Source organism: Melospiza georgiana, chromosome 25, assembly GCF_028018845.1.
Source record: "Melospiza georgiana isolate bMelGeo1 chromosome 25, bMelGeo1.pri, whole genome shotgun sequence".
NCBI classification, from domain to species: domain Eukaryota; kingdom Metazoa; phylum Chordata; class Aves; order Passeriformes; family Passerellidae; genus Melospiza; species Melospiza georgiana.
In genome coordinates, this window is record NC_080454.1 from 3,515,042 (window position 1) to 3,538,304 (window position 23,263).

A 23,263-nucleotide genomic window follows, 5' to 3' on the forward strand; every position below is an offset into this window, starting at 1 on the left:
TATAACACGTTACTTCAGCAGGTCTTTGAGAGAAAGGCAGCAGAAAGGGCAGCAGAAGCTCATAAGAGGAATATAGGGTATGGTCATGAAGATGATCCCCTGGCACCTTCTGTAACTAAAGTACGTATGCCTAAGAATCCCCAGCAAAGTGGTGTGGAGGATTTCTCTATAGGCGCAGTGGAACCGTCTGCACCTTTCCTGTCAGAGGGGGAGGGCGAGTTGGATGGTGGGGGTAAGAGCAAACCAGCTTTGCCTCCGCCACCAGCTTCAGGCGGGTCGGATGGTGGGGGTGGGAGCAAGCCAGCTTCGCCTCTGCCGCCAGCCTTGCCTCCGCCGCTACCCCTCAGTGAGCCGGCTCCGGTTACAGCTTCGGTGGGGGGGTCACTTCCTCCGCCCGAGCCGGCTCCAGCGGGGGGGCGGATTGCCCCCCGCAGGCTGGCTCCGCTTGAGTCGGCTCCGGTTTCACTGTCAGCTCCAGCGGGGGAGGGGGGGCCCCTGCTTCCCCCGCACGAGCCAGCCTCTGCTTCACTGCCCCCCCCGGGAGAAAACTCGGTGTCTGCACCGAAGCGCCAGCAGCATAGCACCCTTAAAGGGCCAGATCCAATCCCAGGGGCACACCGTGATCCATGGCGGGAGATGGCTAAACAGAGGAGGGAAGCTTGGGCTGCTTTGGAGAAAGAAGTAATGCAAATGGGGGATGGTGAGGCGGTGGAAATAGCCTCTAGTCTTGCATGTCCAGTCAGATACACACCACAGTATGATGCACAGGGGAACCTTACGCATAATATAGCAGAATATACTCCCTTAGATTGGAAGCTGTTAGCTACGTTCTACGGTTAGTCAGTTTGGAGTAAAAAGTGAACCTGTTAAGCAAATGTTAGATTATCTTTTTAATACTCAGGTTTTATGTCCTAATGATTTAAGAGGAATAGTTCGGTTGATATTCACTCAGCATCAGCAGTTATTATTTAACGCCCATTGGCATGCGTTGGTAAATGAATCGGTTGCTGTACAACGAGCCCAGGGAGACCCATTACATGGGGTGACAGTAGAGGAGCTGATGGGCTTAGGGGCATATTTGCGTACAGAGGCACAGATGATATCGGGAGCTGATAAACTTAGAGAGTCTATGAGGTTAGTGCGTGCTGCAATAGATATGGTTAAACAGCCAGGAGGGTTACCGGCTTATATGGGCATTAAGCAAGGAAGGGAAGAATCATTTGGAAATTTTATTGATAGAGCAGCTACTGCTATAGATCGGGCTGGTGTGGCAGACTACATGAAGGGGGCGCTATTGAAGCAGTGTGCCTTGCAAAATAGCAATCCAGCAACCCAGAGAGTGTTAGCTACTTTAGGGGCAAATTGGACTATTGAGGAAGCATTAGAGCGAATGGCATTAATGCCAACAGCTTCACAGGCATTTATAGTAGAAGCCTTAAAGGAATTAGGATTGGGGTTGCAAAAGCAAGCAGAGTCCACTCAAAATCAGGTGCTAGCTGCTCTTGCTCCTCTCCGAAGTGGCTCACTGGCATTCACGCAAGGAGGTTCGAAGCCATTCCTCAAGTGTTACCGATGCGGCAACGAAGGACATACACACCGAACGTGCCGAGCAACTGGCGTATGGTGTCAACACTGCCGATCCAGCTCCCACAACACTACGGCTTGTAGGCGCCGGTCGGGAAACCATCCGCAGTGCGCGCATCTCGGGGGCCGCGCCCAGACACAAGTTGCCGCCGTGACATCGGAGACACCAGCAGCTGCCGTGACATCGCTGCCACCTCCTGTCTGCAACCCGCAACAACCGGGAGCCTCGGCTTGGACTTATCAGCAGCAGTAGACGTCACACTAATGACGAACCGGCCTGAGAGGATACCCACTGGAGTAAAGGGTCCTCTTATATTAAATGGACAAACATGTGGAGCATTATTGCTGGGACGTTCCTCTATAACTATGTTGGGATTATTTGTTTTGCCTGGTGTTATCGATGCGGACTTTACAGGGGAAATACAAATTATGGCTTACACCCTTTATCCTCTGATTAAAATTACAAAAGGACAACGCATTGCACAATTGGTACCACTGTCACAAATGGCATCAGGAATACAATCATTTACTGGGCAAACACGGGATGAAAAGGGTTTTGGCTCTACTGGTGTTACCCTTTTAACTGTGGATTTACAAAATAGACCAAAGCAAAAGGTTGAAATTACCTATGGGCATCAAAGCATAACCCTTTATGGATTATTGGATACAGGAGCAGATACTAGCATCATTTCTCCAGAAGCATGGCCACAACATTGGCCTCTATTTCCTTCATCAAACATGCTCACAGGAGTGGGAGGATTTACATTGGCAAGCAGGTCGCCGTCTTTGTCTGTGTGCATTGAGAATCAACAAATACCTGCTGTGTTTTCAATTGTTCAACTGCCTCCTACAGTTTCCTGTTTAATTGGAAGGGACATTTTAACACAATTGGGAGTGGTGTTAACTAATCAGCACCCTTTGGGGTAATTGCCATTGCTTGGACTTTCCCCATTCCACTCACCTGGAAAACGGATACACCGGTGATGGTTAAGCAATGGCCATTAAAAGGGGAGAGTCTTATGCACGCCCATGAATTGGTACAGGAACAATATACAAAAGGGCACCTACGACTGTCCACAAGCCCTTGGAATACACCTATTTTTGTAATCAAAAAGAAATCAGGGAAATATCGTTTGATACATGATTTGAGGGCTGTAAATGACCAAATGGAACCAATGGGGGCCTTACAGCCTGGTCTTCCAAATCCAGCTATGATTCCAGAACACTGGCCACTTTTAATTATTGACCTAAAGGATTGTTTTTTCACTATTGGCCTGCATCCTGATGACATGAAGAGATTTGCTTTTACTTTACCAGCAATAAATCGTGGGAAACCAGATAAAAGATTTGAATGGACATCTCTTCCGCAGGGCATGCGCAACTCCCCCACTTTATGTCAGCTTTATGTTGATGCTGCATTACAGCCACTACGTCGTAAATGGCCAGCAACTATAATATATCATTACATGGACGATATTTTGTTTGCACAGCAACAGCCATTCTCCTCTTTACAGATTAACACCATTATAAATACTCTTGCTGCATATGCACTTGTTATTGCTGCAGAGAAAATTCAGACTACAAAGCCCTGGAAATATTTGGGATGGACTTTGACGGATCAAATAGTGATACCACAAAAATTGGAATTACAATTGGACATTAAAACTCTACATGATGCACAGAAGTTGCTGGGAGACTTACAGTGGCTGAAGCCTATTGTGGGAATACCAAATCACTTATTAGAAGCCCTATGGCCTTTGTTAAAAGGTGTAGACCCTACTACTCCTGTACACCTGGCAAAGGAGCATCATCTTGCCTTGCAGCAAATTAGTAACTGTGTACAGCAAGGGTATGTGTCTCGTCGACAACTCGACCACCCCATTGACCTAACTATTTGGAATAGCCCTTGCCACTTGCTTGGTGCTCTCTCTCAGTTGCAAAAGAAAACGGGGGAGATACGGGTGTTGGAATGGTTATCACCACCACTACAGCATAAGAAAACAATATCTTCAAAAATTGAACAATTGGCTGCATTAATCAAAAAGGGGCGTCTCAGAATTCTTGAAGTGGATGGTAGAGAACCTGCTACTATTAGATTGCCTATGGAAAAAGAAACCTTGGACTGGTACTTGATTAATTCAAAGAATTTACAAGAAGCATTATTGATGTCACCTGCTAAAGTAGAGACTAGTAAATTAGTGCCTAGAGTTTTGCAATGGATGACAGAATGGAACTGGATTACTCGACCTTTGAGAGAAGAAAACCCCATAGAAGGAGCTATTACAGTTTTTACAGATGCAGGAAAGAAATCAAGGCGTGCTGCTGTTACCTGGCAAGAAAAAGGACAATGGAAGCATCAACTCCTCACAGCAGACCCTGCAGATAGCTTACAAACTTTGGAATTGTTAGCAGTAGTATGGGCGGTGTCCAACTTACAGGAGCCTTTAAATGTGGTCACAGACTCTATGTATGTTGCAGGAGTAGTCAAATGAATAGAGGAAGCAGCAATTAAGGAAGTGAATAATAAACGATTGTATGAGCTACTGATACAGTTAAGGAAGGCTTTACGAGAAAGAAATGCAGCATATTCTGTGATTCATATTAGGAGCCATAAGTGGTCTGAAGGTTTAGGAGAAGGGAATGAACGTGCAGATAAATTGGTTACCCTACCCATTGATAATTCTTGTCCTATTGACAAGCACACATTGGCCAGAGAAGCACATAGTAGATATCATCAAAATGCAAGAGGTTTAGCAAAACACTTTGAGCTGAGTTTGTCACAAGCCAAGGCCATTGTCAGAGCATGTCCAACATGTAGTTATCATAATGGTGGGATAGGTCTAGGCATCGGGGTTAATCCTCAAGGTTTAAAAATAAATGAGGTATGGCAAATGGATGTTACACACGTAGCTAGATTCGGTAAAGTCAAGCATGTGCACGTCACCATAGATACATATAGTCATTACATATGGGCTACGGCTCAGGCAGGACAGAAAGCTATACAGGTTATCAGACATCTGTTAAGTTGTTTCGCTGTTATGGGAGTTCCAAAGAGTATCAAAACGGATAATGGTCGAGGTTATGTAAGTGCTAGGGTCCAGAAATTTTTGAATCAGTGGTCTGTTAAGAACGTGACAGGTATTCCACACTCTTCTACTGGACAGGCAATAGTGGAAAGAGCAAACGGTACCCTTAAGCAGTATATTGAAAAACATCAAGATTTGGCAGATCCACAAGCATGTTTGGCTAAGGTTTTGTATGTGATTAATCATTTATGCATTTTTGGGGAAGATGATACCCCCCCTGCAATGAAACATCATCCGAGGTGAGGTCAGGAAAATACTAAGGAAACAGAGGTCTGGGTTAAGTATAAGAACCCAAGTACAGGATTATGGGAAAAACCTGCAAAAGTATTATATTGGGGTCGGGGGTATCTTTGTGTTTCCTCACCTACAGGGCCTTTGTGGGTGCCTGCTAAGTGGACTAAACCTGTTTTTGATGCAGCCTCTGGTGGATCGCCTTACGGAGGAGGACAAGGAGCGACTGGGGAAGAAACTGCTTCTAGTCCTACAACCACTACTGTTTCAATTGAAGGGGTACTTGGAAGCGGTGGACAGAGCACTGACACGTCACTACCGGACGGTCCAGGAGTTGATTCGTTTCATTGACTCATTATCAACTTTTCACTTAACAGATCCAGCGAAACTACATTGCCTTGACTGTCACAATACACATTGTGCTGCCTGGATAGCTCTACGTTGTGGGAGTTGTGAAAGAACTTTTTGGATAGAACAATCATTATTATGGGATTTGTGGTGTCATACTTGTGAACACGAGCATACATGGGGAAAAAGCTGGCAAGATGAATTATGGAGACAAACAGGGCAAAACGCATATATAGCTTTAAATCTTTATGAGTCTCCTGAACAGAAAGTTCTTGCTTATTATCGATGGGAAATACAATGTATTGTAAATAGAATTAAGGTTCAAAGTAAATCACGTATAGTTTCTATAAGTTGTAGGAAATTAGTGCCTTTAACACAGCATTCAGTTGTAGGACCCTTCCAAGGGGATCCTAATAGAGCATTGGATTGCTGCATTGATAAGTTGCAAAAATTAAGTTTGCAAGTGGCAGGACCAGTGAAATTAGGAGCAGCAAGATTGAAGACAGATAAGAAAAAGAAGGCAAAAAAGAGAACGGTCTCATTTGAATAGGGGTATCAGTGATTGCTAATTAATTTTCTATGATTAGAACAATTTTACTGTTGTGGGACCCTCAGGAGGATATAGTTGTTGAGGAGGATAACGAACAAGAACTACGATTACGAAATAAGATACGCCTTGTGTTAAAGAAAGACCTTGAGCTGTTAGCCTCATATAGTAAAAAAGCTGAAGAGGCTTTGCGATCACCACCATTGAATTGGTTGCATTGGGTTGAAGAACCAGGCTTTTATACTGGTCCTTACTTACATTCGCTTCCTTGTTATGTTTGCAAAAAGGATAAAGATAAATGCTATGCATGGGTAGCTTTGCATTGTGCAGATTGTAATCAGGTTTATTGGTATTCACAGAGGTCAGTAGATTATTTATGGTGTGCCCCTTGTTCTGGAAGGTGGATGCGAAATTATTTCTGGGTTAGAGCTCTTGAACAAAGTACTGGCCTGCCGGGACAGACAGGATTACAGCTCTTTGAGAGTGCAGAACAAGTGGTTATAGCATATCTTAGGTGGAAGTTACAGGAAAACCTTAGAATATTTGAAATTACTAAAGCCTCACGCATCATAGCAGCTCGCTGTAAAGCTGATTTGCCTTCAAACTTACCTCATGCTATACCTGTGAGCAAGGATGCTGATTTAGAATTAGATCAGTATATTCAAAAATTGACTCAGCCTTACAATAGACAATCTAGCAAACCAGGGAAAAGACAGCGAAGAAAGGAAAAACAACACAAGCAGAAGGAAGAAAAGGAGAAGCAAAGCAAGCAGAAAGAAAAATGAGGTTTGTTTTTGTTATACTGCTCAATGCTGTAGCAAATGAAGCAGTAGGAGTAACACACTTTAGTCAACCAAGGGAAAATTTATAGGTAACACTTGCTAATCAAACTAACCAATCATCACTTTGTCTTAGTCTTGGAGGAGTCACTAACCCATTTCGAACATGCCTGGTGGGACTTCCGGTGTGGTCTCCTGGAGAATTTTGTAGTTTGATAAACAATCAAACCTTATGTATGTCCAACATATCAAACATCACATTACCAGTACAAAAAGGGTATACTGCAGGTCAGAGTGATGGCTATCGTCAATGCTTACTAATCCAATCACTTAACACCTCTTTGCATTCTCCTCCTGAAGAATTGGATCTTTTTGGAAGTACAAATGCCAGCATATCTAACACTACAGCTGGTGGATGGTTTAGCTTCAAACTTTCGGGTGCTCAGAATTTAAACCAACCTAAAGAAACATGGGCCACCCTAGATTCATCCCTGAATGTGAGTGAATTCTCTCCACAGCATTACAGTCAATGTAACGGCACAAATATCACAGCACCAATGAAACTACCCACAGGAATTTTTTTGATTTGTGGAGACAGGGCATGGAATGGTATACCAGCTAAACCACAGGGTGGACCCTGTTTTTTGGGAAAATTGTCACTGTTTCATCCTAATGTGTCCTTGCTAATGCAGCTGAGTCAAAATTCAAACAGGAGAAAACGTAGCATACATGACTTAGACTGCAGCAAGATAGGAGATCCACGGTTTTGGGGCACATTCAAACAGGTGGTGGTTTCAACTATCTTACCAGGAGGATCTGCCAATAAAGCCATGAATTTAGCAAAACAATTAGGATGCTGGGCAAGGGATGAGCTGAACAAGACATCACAAATCCTAGACATGCTAACTGCAGATGTGCAAAGTGTTAACCATGCTGTTTTGCAAAATAGAGCTGCTGTAGATTTTTTGCTCTTAGCACAAGGGCATGGATGTGAAGAGTTCGAGGGAATGTGTTGCATGAATCTGTCTGATCATTCAGTGTCCATTCACACTAAGATAAAAGAACTGCAACAGGGACTTCACAAACTTAAAGAAGAAGACGGTTTAGGAATTGACGAATGGCTTAAAAAGCTTAGGGCTTGGACTGTGGCTGAGGAACCTTGTGATCTATGCTATAGACTGCTGGGTGTAATTTTACTGTTTTTGCTTATTTTGCCTTGTATCTTTAACTGTATTCAAAACATGGTCAGCCGTACAATAGCAAAAACATGGCAAACTAATCTCCTTGCACAAGAAGAAAACGGGGGAAATGTGGAGAGTATTATTAATAATTGGTTAGCTGAGAAAGGCCACACTGACATAATGCCGCTGGTTAAGCTGAAGGAAGAAAGTCAGCAGTCAGCAAGCTGAAAGGAAAAGTCAGCAGTGACCTTGCTGCAACATGAGGATAGGGAGTAGAGATTAGTCCTGAATATATCCTAAGAATATGTAGAAAGTATCAAAAGTAGAACCATAGGAATGTAGAAGTAGGCGTAGGTGCTGATATGTAAGCTGACCAATCCTGAGCTCAACTTTTGCAATATGTATGAAGCTCATTATGAACTGTATTTAACCCGCCGTACTGATCAATAAAATCGGGCCTGTGATGATGAAATTGATGTCCGGGTCTCCTTCCGTCGACAAATGGTGGAGAATGCGGGCATAACCGAATCTCTGCCCTTTTTTCTCGGATTAAAAGAAAAAGGGATTATGCCACGGTCGAGGAAGTTGGGTTTGGGTCCCAGCAGCCGGGACGGTGCCGGAATTTGAAGCACCCTTGAGGTTCACGACGGTGACTCAAGCCAATACGTGTCCGCCGGAGCCTGGAGAGCTGCAACAGCGCGCGCTGATTAATAGGTATGGATAGGCAAGCGGCATATGATTTATTCGCCACGTATTTAGAATGGCGAGGAATAAAAGGGATAGATTTAAAAAAGGAGTTACCAGGGTTATTAGCTTATGGCCATGCTAAGGGTATCTTTTCTAATCCTCATACAGTTCATGAGCTAGCAGAGTGGAAGAAGTTTGGGGAAATACTGTGGGATACAGTGTTAGACGATGATAAGTCAGCAAAGAAATTCGGGAAGTTATGGTGGGTGGTGTATAACACGTTGCTTCAGCAGGTCTCTGAGAGAAAGGCAGCAGAAAGGGCGACAGAAGCTCATAAGAGGAATATAGGGTATGGTCGTGAAGATGATCCCCTGGCACCTTCTGTAACTTAGATACTTATGCCTAAGAGTCCCCAGCAAAGTGGTGTGGAAGATTTCTCTATAGGCGCAGTGGAACCGTCTGCACCTTTCCTGTCAGAAGGGGAGGGCGAGTCGGATGGTGGGGGTAAGAGCAAACCAGCTTTGCCTCCGCCACGAGCTTCAGGCGGGTCGGATGGTGGGGGTGGGAGCAAGCCAGCTTCGCCTCTGCCGCCAGTCTTGCCTCCGCCGCTACCCCTCACTGAGCCGGCTCTGGTTACAGCTTCGGTGGGGGGGTCACTTCCTCCGCGCGAGCTGGCTTCACTCGAGTCAGCTCCGGTTTCACTGTCAGCTCCGGCGGGGGGGCCGCTTCTGCCGCGCAAGCCAGCCCCTGCTTCACTGCCCCCCTCGCATGAAAACTCGGTATCTGCACCGAAGCGCCAGCAGCATAGCACCCTTAAAGAGCCAGATCCAATCCCAGGGGCACACCGTGATCCATGGCGGGAGATGGCTAAACAGAGGAGGGAAGCTTGGGCTGCTTTGGCAAAAGAAGTAATGCAAATGGGGGATGGTGAGGCGGTGGAAATAGCTTCTAGTCTTGCATGTCCGATCACATACACACCACAGTATGATGCACAGGGGAACCTTACGCATAATATAGCAGAATATACTCCCTTAGATTGGAAGCTGTTAACTCAGCTACGTTCTACAGTTAGTCAGTTTGGAGTAAAAAGTGAACCTGTTAGGCAAATGCTAGATTATCTTTTTAATACTCAGGCTTTATGTCCTAATGATTTAAGAGGAATAGTTTGGTTGATATTTACTCAGCATCAGCAGTTATTGTTTAATGCACATGACCCATTACATGGAGTAATAGTAGAGGAGCTGATGGGCTTAGGGGCATTTTTACGTACAGAGGCACAGATGATATCGGGAGCAGATAAACTTAGAGAGTCTATGTGGTTAGTGCGTGCTGCAATAGATATGATTAAAGAGCCAGGAGGATTACCAGCCTATATGGGTATTAAGCAAGGAAGAGAAGAATCATTTGGAAATTTTATCGATAGAACAGCTACTGCTATAGATCGGGCTGGTGTTGCAGGGTGCTATTGAAGCAGGTGTGCCTTGCAAAATAGCAATCCAGCAACCCAAAGAGTGTTAGCTACTTTAGGGGCAAATTAGACTATTGAGGAAGCATTAGAATGAATGGCATTAATGCCAACAGCTTCACAGGCATTTATAGCAGAAGCCTTAAAGGAATTAGGATTAGGATTACAAAAGCAAGCAGAGTCTACTCAGAATCAGGTGTTAGCTGCTCTTGCTCCTCTCCGAAGCGGCTCACTGGCAGTCACGCAAGGAGTTTCGACACCATTCATCAAGTGTTACCGATGTGGCAATGAGGTACAGACACAAGTTGCCGCCGTGACATCGGAGACACCAGCTGCTGCCGTAACATCGTTGCTACCTCCTTTCTGCAACCCACAACAGCAGGGAGCTTCAACTTGGACTTATCAGCAGCAGTAGACGTCACACAAATGACGAATCGGCCTGAGAGGATACCAACTGGAATAAAGGGTCCTCTTATATTAAATGGACAAACATGTGGAGCATTATTGCTGGGACGTTCCTCTATAACTATGTTGGGATTATTTGTTTTGCCTGGTGTTATCGATGCGGACTTTACAGGGGAAATACAAATTATGGCTTACACCTTTTATCCTCCGATTAAAATTACAAAAGGACAACACATTGCACAATTGGTACCACTGTCACAAATGACATCAGGAATACAATTATTTACTGGGCAAACACGGGATGAAAAGGGTTTTGGCTCTACTGGTGTTACCCTTTTAACTGTGGAGCAAATTAGTAACTGTGTACAGCAAGGGTATGTGTCTCGTCGACAACTCGACCACCCCATTGACCTTACTATCTGGAATAGCCCTTGCCACTTGCTTGGTGCTCTCTCTCAGTTGCAAAAGAAAACGGGGGAGATACGGGTGTTGGAATGGTTGTCACCACCACTACAGCACAAGAAAACAATATCTTCAAAAATTGAACAATTGGCTGCATTAATCAAAAAGGGGCGTCTCAGAATTCTTGAAGTGGATGGTAGAGAACCTGCTAATATTAGATTGCCTATGGAAAAAGAAACCTTGGACTGGTACTTGATTAATTCAAAGAATTTACAAGAAGCATTATTGATGTCACCTGCTAAAGTAGAGACTAGTAAATTAGTGCCTAGAGTTTTGCAATGGATGACAGAATGGAACTGGATCACTCGACCTTTGAGAGAAGAAAACCCCATAGAAGGAGCTATTACAGCTTTTACAGATGCAGGAAAGAAATCAAGGCGTGCTGCTGTTACCTGGCAAGAAAAGGGACAATGGAAGCATCAACTCCTCACAGCAGACCCTGCAGATAACTTACAAACTTTGGAATTGTTAGCAGTAGTATGGGCGGTGTCCAACTTACAGGAGCCTTTAAATGTGGTCACAGACTCTATGTATGTTGAAGTAGTAGTCAAACGAATAGAGGAAGCAGCAATTAAGGAAGTGAATAATAAACGATTGTATGAGTTACTGATACAGCTAAGGAAAGCTTTACGGGTAAGAGCAAACGGTACCCTTAAGCAGTATATTGAAAAACATCAAGATTTGGCAGATCCACAAGCATGTTTGGCTAAGGTTTTGTATGTGATTAATCATCAATGCATTTTTGGGGAAGATGATACCCCTCCTGCAATGAAACATCATCCGAGGTCAGGTCAGGAAAATACTAAGGAAGCAGAGGTCTGGGTTAAGTATAAGAACCCAAGTACAGGATTATGGGAAAAACCTGCAAAAGTATTAAATTGGGGTCGGGGGTATCTTTGTGTTTCCTCACCTACAGGACCTTTGTGGGTGCCTGCTAAGTGGACTAAACCTGTTTTTGATGCAGCCTCTGGTGGATCGCCTTACGGAGGAGGACAAGGAGCGACTGGGGAAGAAACTGCTTCTAGTCCTACAACCACTACTGTTACAATTGAAGGGATACTCGGAAGCGGTGGACAGAGCACTGACACGCCACTATCGGACGGTCCAGGAGTTGATTCGTTTCATTGACTCATTATCAACTTTTCGCTTAACAAATCCAGCGAAACTACATTGCCTTGACTGTCACAATCCACATTGTGCTGCCTGGATAGCTCTACGTTGTGGGGGTTGTAAAAGAACTTTTTGGATAGAACAATCATTATTACGGGATTTGTGGTGTCATACTTGTGAACACGAGCATACGTGGGGAAAAAGCTGGCAAGATGAATAATGGAGACAAACAGGGCAAAACGCATATATAGCTTTAAATCTTTATGAGTCTCCTGAACAGAAAGTTCTTGCTTATTATCGATGGGAAATACAATGTATAGTAAATAGAATTAAGGTTCAAAGTAAATCACGTATAGTTTCTATAAGTTGTAGGAAATTAGTGCCTTTAACACAGCATTCAGTTGTAGGACCCTTCAAAGTGGATCCTAATAGAGCATTAGATTGCTGCATTGACAAGTTGCAAAAATTGAGTGTGCAAGTGGCAGGACCAGTGAAATTAGGAGCAGCAAGATTGAAGACAGAAAAGAAAAAGAAGGCAAAAAGAGAACGGTCTCATTTGAATAAGGATATCAGTGATTGCTAATTAATTTTCTATGATTAGAACACTTTTACAGTTGTGGGACCCTCAGGAGGATATAGTTGTTGAGGAGGATAACGAACAAGAACTACGATTACGAAATAAGATACGCCTTGTGTTAAAGAAAGACCTTGAATTATTAGCCTCATATAGTAAAAAGGCTGAAGAGGCTTTGTGATCACCACCATTGAATTGGTTGCTTTGGATTGAAGAACCAGAATTTTATACTGGTCCTTACTTATATTCCCTTCTTTGTTATGTTTGCAAAAAGGATAAAGATAAATGCTATGCATGGGTAGCTTTGCATTGTGCAGATTGTAATCAGGTTTATTGGTATTCACAGAGGTCATTGGGATATTTATGGCGTACATCCTGTTCTAGAAGGTAGATTTGAAATTATTTCTGGGTTAGAGCTCTTGAACAAAGTACTGGCCTGCCGGGACGGACAGGATTACAACTCTTTGAGAGTGCAGAACAAGTGGTTATAGCATATCTTAGGTGGAAGTTGCAAGAAGAACTTAGAATATTTGAAATTACTAAAGCCTCACGCATCATAGCAGCTCGCTGTAAAGCTGATTTACCTTCAAACTTACCTCATGTTATACCTGTGAGCAAGGATGCTGATTTAGAATTAGATCAGTATATTCAAAAATTGACTCAGCCTTACAATAGACAATCTAGCAAACCAGGGAAAAGACAGCGAAGAAAGGAAAAACAACACAAGCAGAAGGAAGAAAAGGAGAAGCAAAGCAAGCAGAAAGAAAACTGAGGTTTTTTTTTGTTATACTGCTCAATGCTGTAGCAAGTGAAGCAATAGGAGTAACACACTTTAGTCAACCAAGGGAAAATTTATGGGTAACACTTGCTAATCAAACTAACCAATCATCACTTTGTCTTAGTCTTGGAGGAGTCACTAACCCATTTCAAACATGCCTGGTGGGACTTCCGGTGTGGTCTCCTGGAGAATTTTGTAGTTTAATAAACAATCAAACCTTATGTATGTCTAACATATCAAACATCACATTGCCGGTGCAACAAGGGTATACTGCAGGTCAGAGTGATGGCTATCGTCAATACTTACTAATCCAATCACTTAACACCTCTTTGCATTCTCCTCCTGAAGAATTGGATCTTTTTGGAAGTACAAATGCCAGCATATCTAACACTACAGCTGGTGGATGGTTTAGCTTCAAACTTTTGGGTGCTCAGAATTTAAACCAACCTAAAGAAACATGGGCCACCCTAGATTCATCCCTGAATGTGAGTGAATTCTCTCCACAGCATTACAGTCAATGTAACGGCACAAATATCACAACATCAATGAAATTACCCACAGGAATATTTTTTATTTTTGGAGACAGGGCATGGAATGGTCTACCAGCTAAACCACAGGGTGGACCCTGTTTTTTGGGAAAATTGTCACTGTTTCATCCTAATGTGTCCTTGCTAATGCAGCTGAGTCAAAATTCAAACAGGAGAAAACCTAGCATACATGACTTAGACTGCAGCAAGATAGGAGATCCACGGTTTTGGGGCACATTCAAACAGGTGGTGGTTTCAACTATCTTGCCAGGAGGATCTGCCAATAAAGCCATGAATTTAGCAAAACAATTAGGATGCTGGGCAAGGGATGAGCTGAACAAGACATCACAAATCCTAGACATGCTAACTGCAGATGTGCAAAGTGTTAACCATGCTGTTTTGCAAAATAGAGGTGCTGTAGATTTTTTGCTCTTAGCACAAGGGCATGGATGTGAAGAGTTTGAGGGAATGTGTTGCATGAATCTGTCTGATCATTTGGTGTCCATTCACACTAAGATAAAAGAATTACAACAGGGACTTCACAAACTTAAGGAAGAAGACGGTTTAGGAATTGACGAATGGCTTAAAGGCTTAGGACTCGGACCGTGGCTGAGGAACCTTGTGATCTATGCTATAGGACTGCTGGGTGTAATTTTACTGTTTTTGCTTATTTTGCCTTGTATCTTTAACTGTATTCAAAACATGGTCAGCCGTACAATAGCAAAAACATGGCAAACTAATCTCCTTGCACAAGAAGAAAACGGGGGAAATGTGGAGAGTATTATTAATAATTGGTTAGCTGAGAAAGGCCACACTGATATAATGCCACTGGTTAAGCTGAAGGAGAAAAGTCAGCAGTCAGCAAGCTGAAAGGAAGAGTCAGCAGCGACCTTGCTGCAACATGAGGATAGGGAGTAGAGATTAGTCCTGAATATATCCTAAGAATATGTAGAAAGTATCAAAAGTAGAACCATAGGAATGTAGAAGTAGGCGAAGGTGCTGATATGTAAGCTGACCAATCCTGAGCTCAACTTTTGCAATATGTATGAAGCTCATTATGAACTGTATTTAACCCGCCGTACTGATCAATAAAATTGAGCCTGTGATGATCAAATTGATGTCCTGGTTCCCTTCCGCCGACAGTGGAGCCACCCTGGCTTGTGGCAATGGGAGTGGAGCCACCAGGGCTTGTGGCAGCAGGAGCGGATCCACCGGGGCTTGTGGCAATGGGAGTGGAACCACCAGGGCTTGCAGTGCAGGGGGTGCTGGAATGGGTGCAAAGGGTGCTGGGTTAGTTGCTGGATGAGGCACCTCTGCCAGTGCAGCTGGCTGTGGTAGATAAGGGGGGGAAGGTTATCTAAAGGGTCCCACTGATCCCTTTTCTTTTTGGTTTTTAATGCATACAGGGGAGTAGGACAGGACCATGCCATAAAGCAGCACAATCGCTTTCTTCTTGGTTAATAGGGTCTTTTTTATTTACATAGGCATTCAGGGCCTTACAGATCCACCCTTCAGACGACCCGTACATTGGCCAGTATAAATTATCAGGTCGTATCATTTCCTTAGTCCATTCTACCATACAATATTGTATCATTTTCTCTTTACTTTTTCCTCTCCAGGATTCACATTTGTCCCACAATTTAACATTACGCCAAGGGGGCTGTCCTGGGGTATATCTGGCAAAATGCTCTCTCTTTTTCCAGTACTTTCAGTACCTTTATTTTCCTGCTGGTTTATACCAGCTCCTGGGTATTTGGTCTGGCATTGACCCATTTTTCCTCTGAACGGGTGTTCCCTCACTCGCTCTGATCTCACTCGTTCAGACCTTAGTCCTTTCTTGTCAGGAATTTCCCTAATAACAACACCTTTTCCCTTCTAACGCCTCCCGCCTCTGATTCTCTACCGGGAAAAGAAAACAAATTCCTCTCCATAAATATTATCTTATCTCACCACCCCCAACCTTTTACATACAGAGAATCCTTTTCCACACACTTTGTTCCTTCACCTGCCTCCCCCCTCGCGGGGTAGCGGAACCAAGGTTAGAAGAACTCCTCACTCATGTCGTGACTAGGTGACATCTCATACACACACCATTCACACTCTTACACACCTACACCCGTTCTTATCCCACCAAACCAAGCAATACTTACAGCCTCCTTTTCTTGCCTAGGTTTTCGTGCACGAGTTTTTACAGGTGAATTTACTGCAGTCTACTCCGGGAGCTCAAAATTCATTGCTCATAATTTACCTTATGGATTTCCTATTCCCTGAGAGATTCCCCCGTCACTCAGGGCCACCAGAGGCAGAAGCCTACAAGGTGGGGTGCCTCCCTGAGATCAGGAGTCTCCCTCAATGGATTTGGAAACTCCTGGCCAACGCAGCAAATTTGTTATGAATAAGAAGCTTGACTAGGCCAATATTCAAGCAGCAATCAATTTATTATTTAATATGGTAAAGTATGAGCAATACAGAGCCGGGTACAGTGGGGGAAGTTTTCCCTCCAACTGCACACCAATAATTGATCATTACAAGTATTTATAGGGGTACTCATCAGGTTTTTTTTCAACAGTTTCTATTTCCAATCTTTTACTCATCAGCAATTTTTATTCCAACTTATTACATCACAATTCTATACACTATTGTGATTTTAATTTCTCAGGATGTATTTTCAAAGGAGTATCCCCAGATGGTGATGGTCCAGTTTCCAAAAGAAGAAAGACGAATCCCATCTGGTGGGGTCCAGCTCCCCAGATGTGTCCACCTTTTAATTGCAGAGACTATAAATCATAACAGTGATGTTTAGCTTCCCTTTGGTCGAACCCATACATTCTTGAGGTGATGTTCATCTTCCTTTCTCAAGCTGTTTTTCTCTGCTTCACTAAGGCGTGAGATAAGCACATTTCCTTTACATATATTCCAAAGCTATAGTTTCAAGATACAAGTAATATTTCAAAATTATACTTCAAAAGGTTATTATTGCAGAGCTTTTATATGGATTAAATGCAAGAAAAAAGCACCTTAATTTTCTTAAATGCAAGAAAATTAACACCTTAATTCCAATGCTCCTAAATCAACCAGGGTTAATGGCAAACAAAAGATAGGTTCAAAGGCCTTTTTCCATGCTTTATTTTCCTCAGTTATTATTAGAATTTGCAACTACTCCATTGTCGATGTCCATACATTTCGCATTCGCAAGTACACACTTTGCCTGTTTGTACCTGACACGAAACACAGCTTTGCATCTCACAAGCTGAGTGCTCTTTAGCAGTTTAGAGAAACCTGGGATGTCACTGTGGAACCATTGTCAGTGCCGGTGACATCAGCGTTCTTTAGCAGTGCAGAAACACAGGGGATGTCAGCACAGAGCTGCTGTCATTGCCTGTGACCTCACTGCTCTTTAGGAGCACAGCGGCCACTGACTTGTCACAATGGAGCCTCTCTGAGTGGCTGTGACAAAGCACTTCTTTAGCAGCCTGGAGCCCCCTGGGATGTCCCTGTGGAGTTCCTCTAACAGCGTGTGACCTTATGGCTCTTTTGCAACCTTGGACACATTGGAGTGTCACTGCAGAGCCTGTGAGTGCCTGTGACATTACACCTCTTTAGCAGCATGGAGACTTCTAGGATGACACCATGGAATCCCTTTGAGTGCCTGTGACATCACGGCTGCTTAGCAGCCTGGAGACACTCGGGATGTTGCCACTGAGACCCTGTGACAGCGTGTGAGGTCGGTGCAGTTTAGCAAACAGGGGACTCCTAGGATGTCCTCATGGAGCCCTTGGGATTGGACATGACCTCAGTGTTCTTTAGGAGCTTGGAGACCTCTGGGATGTCACCACAGAACCTCAGCAAGTGCCTGTGCCAAATGGGCCCCTTAGCATGTCAAGACACCTCTGTTGTCCTCATGGACACCAGTGACTGCCTGTGACCTTGCAAGTCTTTGGAAGATGAAAGAGCTCTGGGATGTCACCGTGGATGTCCTGTGCCTGTTTGTGATCTCTCTCCTTCCGAGCAGGCTGGAGACAACTCTGATATCACCAGGGAGTGGAGTGCGGTGGTGGTGGTTCAGGGAGGTGAGGGTGGGGGAGGAACGTGTGGCAGGGCTCACTGGGAGCTGCTCAGGCACTGAGTCATCAGGGACAGCACCCGAACCCAGGCCTGGGAAACACTCGTGTCCCCACTGGCCAAGTCCTGTCACAGGGAGCAGGTCTGTCCTCCGCTGGGATGGGAGGCCGTGTCACCCCGCTGGAGCAGGGCACCAGGTGTACCCTGTGTCCCCAGCATGCTGAGTCTGGGCACGGAAGGCCAGGTCTACCCACTGGGGTCTCAGACATGGTCTGCCTGCTGCCAGCATGGGAGGCCTTCCCTCCTCTACCCGGGAGACCAGGTCTGCTCACCAAAACGATCAGAGTAGTGCTATTTCACTGGCAGCTGGGACGCCAGCGGGAGGTCATCCCACACTTTTGAGAGTGCACCAGGCTCAACAAGGTCTTCTTCCCCTGCTGATTCTGCCAAACCTGTTCCCTTGGCTGTGGTTTCACTGGATAGTAGGTAGGGACTGTGGGAATCTTGTTCATTCATTTTTTTCATTCACGTCACTAATTAGATGATGAGGCATTTGGCTATTTATTGAGCATTTATTTTTATATGTTCTTTTTCTGGGTTAAGTATCGGTTTCCCATCCACCTTGGTCCAAATCAGTAGAATTTAGCCTCCAATGTGGGTGAAACACAATGCTGCATCCTTGGAAGAATTGTGTCATTCCCACTGTCCTTATGTGCCATCCAGCTTTTAACTTTTTGTGGTTTTTTAAAATTTGCATAAACGATAATAACACTACGCAACCAAGCTAGCCTTGCTTCCAAACATCTGAACAATGTCTACTGAGGAAAAGAGCATTCTGGAGACCATCAGCACAGCAGTCTTCCCCTGCCTTCTTTGGGAGACACCTACGTCCTGTAGGAGCTCACTGTTTCCATAGAACCACTTGGGAAAGTCCAGTGGGAAAGTCTGCAAACCTGTTACATGCTGCATTGGTGAGGTCCTGTATTTGTTTGGGAAGATGTTGGTATTTCCTGACTGTATTGGGCTGACCCTGGCTGGGTGGCAAGTGTGCACTCAGTCGGTCTGTCAGTCCCTTTCCCAATGGGACAGGGCAGAGAATAAGATGGAGCAAAACCAGCAGGGTGAACTAAGGCAGTTTTGTTACAGCAAAAGAAAGAAATAAGCAGAGATTTGTGTTTGCAGCAGCTAAAGAGAATAAAAAGTCAGTCTCTACTTCCCATCAGCAGTGATGTTGGGGCACTTCCTGGGAAGCAGGCATTCAGCACACATAAGCGTTCCTCTGGACAGCAGATGTTGAAAACTCACGAGTACCCCCCTTCCTTCTCTCTCCCTTAGCTTAGGATCTCTCTCTCCTGAGCTGATATCATGTGGTATGGAATATCCTTTTGGCTAATTTGGGCCAGCTGGACTGGTTGTGTCCCCTCCCAGGATCTTGCCCACTCCCATCCCCTTTGGTGGGGGAAGGAATGTCAGAGGGGCAGCGCTGCTCGGCAGTAGCCAAAACACTGGTCTGTTATCAACACCCATCCAGCTGCCAGTGCAAAGCACGGCACTGTAAGGCCAGTGATCTTTACCTTCGTCAGACCCAGTACAATCTCCACCCCAATTCCGTACAACTTGTGTCATGCTTGGATCCCATATAGTCTATATACTCTCATTGCTAGAATCCTTAAGCCTTCTCTACACCAAACATACATTTTATTAGCTACTATCACCTGTCCTTTCATATTATTCCAGATGATCTCCATTCCACCTGAGTGAGGTCAGGACAGGAGAAATAGTACACCTGATGGTGTACTATTGGGCACTGGCATCGTCTCTATTCATCATAATCTTTTTCTTGCTCCTTGCCAAAATTCATTCTTCCATGTCCATTCTTCCCTCCTGCTACTTTACTTCCCGTACCATGCAACTTATGTTGTAGGTTATTCTTACCCCAAGGTTAAATCTCCTTGAAGTACACACCAAGTCTCCCCATCCTCCTAAATCACCCACTAAGTACACCCAGGTCCTCGGGCAAAGACGATCCCACAAATGGGTTTGCCTTTTCCCATGGGGGAAGAAATCCACACTGACTTCCCTAGCCACTTCCCTATGTGTAATGCAGGAACCTTTTTCTCCTTCCACAGTGTCTAAGGTCTTGGTTTAGGTGGGACAGGGTAGTAAGCAGATCCCCTAGTATTGACTAGCCAAGTGGCTTCTGCCAAGTTTGCATACCAGTGCTTCCATGTCTCATTCCCTAATACCCTGAACATAGTTTTTAGCAGCCCATTTTATCTTTTAATCTTTCCAGAGGCCTGTGGATGGTAGGGAATGTGATATATCCACTTAGAGCCATGCATCTTTGCCCAGGAGTTTGTAAGATTATTGTGAAAATGAGTCCTACTGTCTGAGTCAATTCTAGCTGGGGTTTCATGCCACTACAAAATGTCTCTTTCAAGACCTGAAATTGTTTTGGGCAGTGGGATGGTTTACTGGGTATGTTTCCAGCCAGCCAGTTGCGGTCTCTGTCATGATGAGGATATAACTCTTGCCTTGGCATGTTGGTGGCAATGGCCCAATGTAATCAGTTTTCCAGGCTTCACCATAGTGGAAACCCAGCCACTGCCCTCCACTCCAAAGATGCTTCACTTGTGTGGCTTGCTTGATGGCAGTGCATTGTTTCACACTGATGGACTCTATGGTCAGATCCACCCCTTGATCAAGACCCCATCTATGTGTTGCATCCCTTCCAAGATGCCCTGATGTTTCATGGGCCCATTGGGCTGTAAATAGCTCACCTTTTCTTTCCCAGTCTAGGTCCATCTGAGCTATTGCAATTTTGATGGCCTTATCTATCGGTCCATTGTTTTGATTCTCCTGAGTGGAGAATCATAGCTCAGCCAGGGACTTGTTTATGGAACCAAGCTGAGTTTCTTATTTATAGCTGTCGTGGGTTGACAGCCTTTATCCCAATATCGTGTGTTGTGTCTGGCAGCTGTGCCTTTTCTCTCTTCCCCCCCCCGGCCGTCTTGCTGTGGCGGGGCGGGGAAGAGAGGGGGGGAGTGTTTGACCAGGCCTTTTTGGCTTTAGGCTTTTTGCTGCTTGGCTTGGCTAGCCGCTTTGCTTGCTTGCTTTCTGCTTTTTGCGCTGTTTTTTTCTTTTCTTTTGTTCCCTCTTTCTTACCCTCCCCTGAAGATACTGGACCGGTTCCGGACCTGACCTGAGACGTCCAGGACACCTGGAGCTTGCAAGAGAAGCTTGAAGCCCTCACCATACACAGTCTGTTTCTTTCCTTTTCTTGTGTTGGGGAGTGTTCTTTTGTTACTTGTAAATAAATAGGTTTTGTTTTCCACTTTGCTCCTCCGAGAAATTCCTTCCCGAACCCGGTGTTGGGGGAGGGGTGGTTGGAGGTTTGTTTTGTTTTGGGGGGCTCCCTTTTGGAGATTTCCCCTAATTTGTCCTAAACCAGGACAATATACTTTTTTGGTGCGTTGGCCGGGAAACGGAGGCCAAAAAAAAAACAGTGGAAAAAAAACCTATAACAATAATATTTTGGTTTTGGCTATTTTGGTGGGCATATTGGTGATTCATAATGTCATTTGGAGAGGAAGCTTGCCGGTATTTCTGGTCCCTAGGGGTTTTTGAAGTTTTAATACTTTTGTGGTCCCTGGGGTTATTTCCTTACCCAAAAATAGCTCTGATGTTGTCCCTAATAAGTAGCTTTTGTAAGCGGGGGGCACTAACCAGAATAGTCATTGTGCTGGTCTTATGTGTGATGATGTGTCGGATAAAAATGCTGGACTTTATTTCAGGAATGTATGGGTTGCTGTTATGGTTGTTTACTCAGTTTGTTTGGGGAGAAGAAGGGGAAGGGGCTTTTCAGCCTTTGTCCTCCTTCTTGTCGTCCAAATTGTTGACATCTCTATTAGAAAATACTGAATTTCCCCTGAGTTTGAAAGAAACCATCTTTCTGGCATTTAATTTATTAAGCCTTTTCTATACTGTCTGGAGTGTGTATAAAATGAAGACTGAGATTTCTAGAGGGGTTAGAGACACTCCTGACTTAGGAGTAAAACAAAGCAGGAAAAATCTTGACTGGAGTGGGAAATGGGAGGACATGGGCCAGACTTTAAAGGAATTTTCCGATACTATAGATTGGGACTTTCCATCTGATCAAATTCAGGATCCAGTCGAGGTGGCAAAGTATTTGAGGGAGAAGTGCCATGGTAATACTAAGGAAGAAAGGGTTACTGCAGTGAGCTGGGCCTTGGCGTTTGTTTACCGCACTCTGCTAGATACTGTGGAGCAGCAGATAGCAGAAAGGGAACAGGGAGATAAGTTAGTTACTATCCCAGTGACCCAGGCTGCAGCTAACATCCCAGGCTCCAGGCTAGCAGCTGAATCAGACAATAGGCCCCAACCCATGGCTGTTGCAGCTAATACAAGAGGTGGAAAGTGTAAAGGCAAGACTGATCGAAAGGTGGAGGATGATGATGATGATGCAGGAGAAGGACCCTCACCAAAATCAGAGGCCACATCAAGGGGCACAGAATCTGGAGCTAATATTGACTCCTTTTCTCTGAAGGACCTCAGAGGCCTAAGAAAGGATTACAGACGACAACCTGACGAATCTATAATTAGTTGGTTAGTCCGCCTTTGGGATGCTGCAGGGGAGGTTACAATTTTGGATGGTACTGAAGCGAGGCATTTGGGATCCCTGTCACATGATCCTGTCATTGATCAAGGTATGATGAGGGGGGCTAACCCTCACAGCCTCTGGGAACGGGTCCTAAGAAGCGTAGCAGAACGATACCTGTGTACGGATGATCTCTATATGCAGCAGACACGGTGGAAGACCATAGAACAGGGGATCCAACGCCTGAGAGAGATGGCGGTGGCAGAGCTCATTTTCTCAGATGATACAACAACTAGGAATCCAGACCTGGTACCATGCACACCTATAATGTGGAGGAAACTTGTGCGACTTGGGCCACCTGAATACGCTTCTGCCCTAGCAATAATGAAGCGGGATGATACATATGAGACTGTGCTCGATATGGCAAAGAAGCTTCGAGCGTATGCAGATGCTGTGCATGGCCCAACTCATGCCAGAATTGCAGCAGTGGAAACCCGACTGCAGAAACTAGAGGACAAAATAGAGGAGAATCATAAGAAACTCCGGGAAGAGATTAAGGAGGACCTTATTCAAATCTCAGCTGTACAAATTAGAGGCCCTGGTATCCAACGCTGGCGCTCCTTTGATGGGGAGAGAAGGTACATCCCACGGGCTGAGTTATGGGCTTTTCTGCGTGAGTCTGGAGAAGACATGAGGAGATGGGACAGAAAACCCACCGCTGCTTTGGCACAACGGGTGCATGATTTGAAGAAAAGAGAAAGTATCACCAAAAGGATAGCAGCTCCGGTCGCTCGTAGCCGAGATGTTAAGTATGCTGAT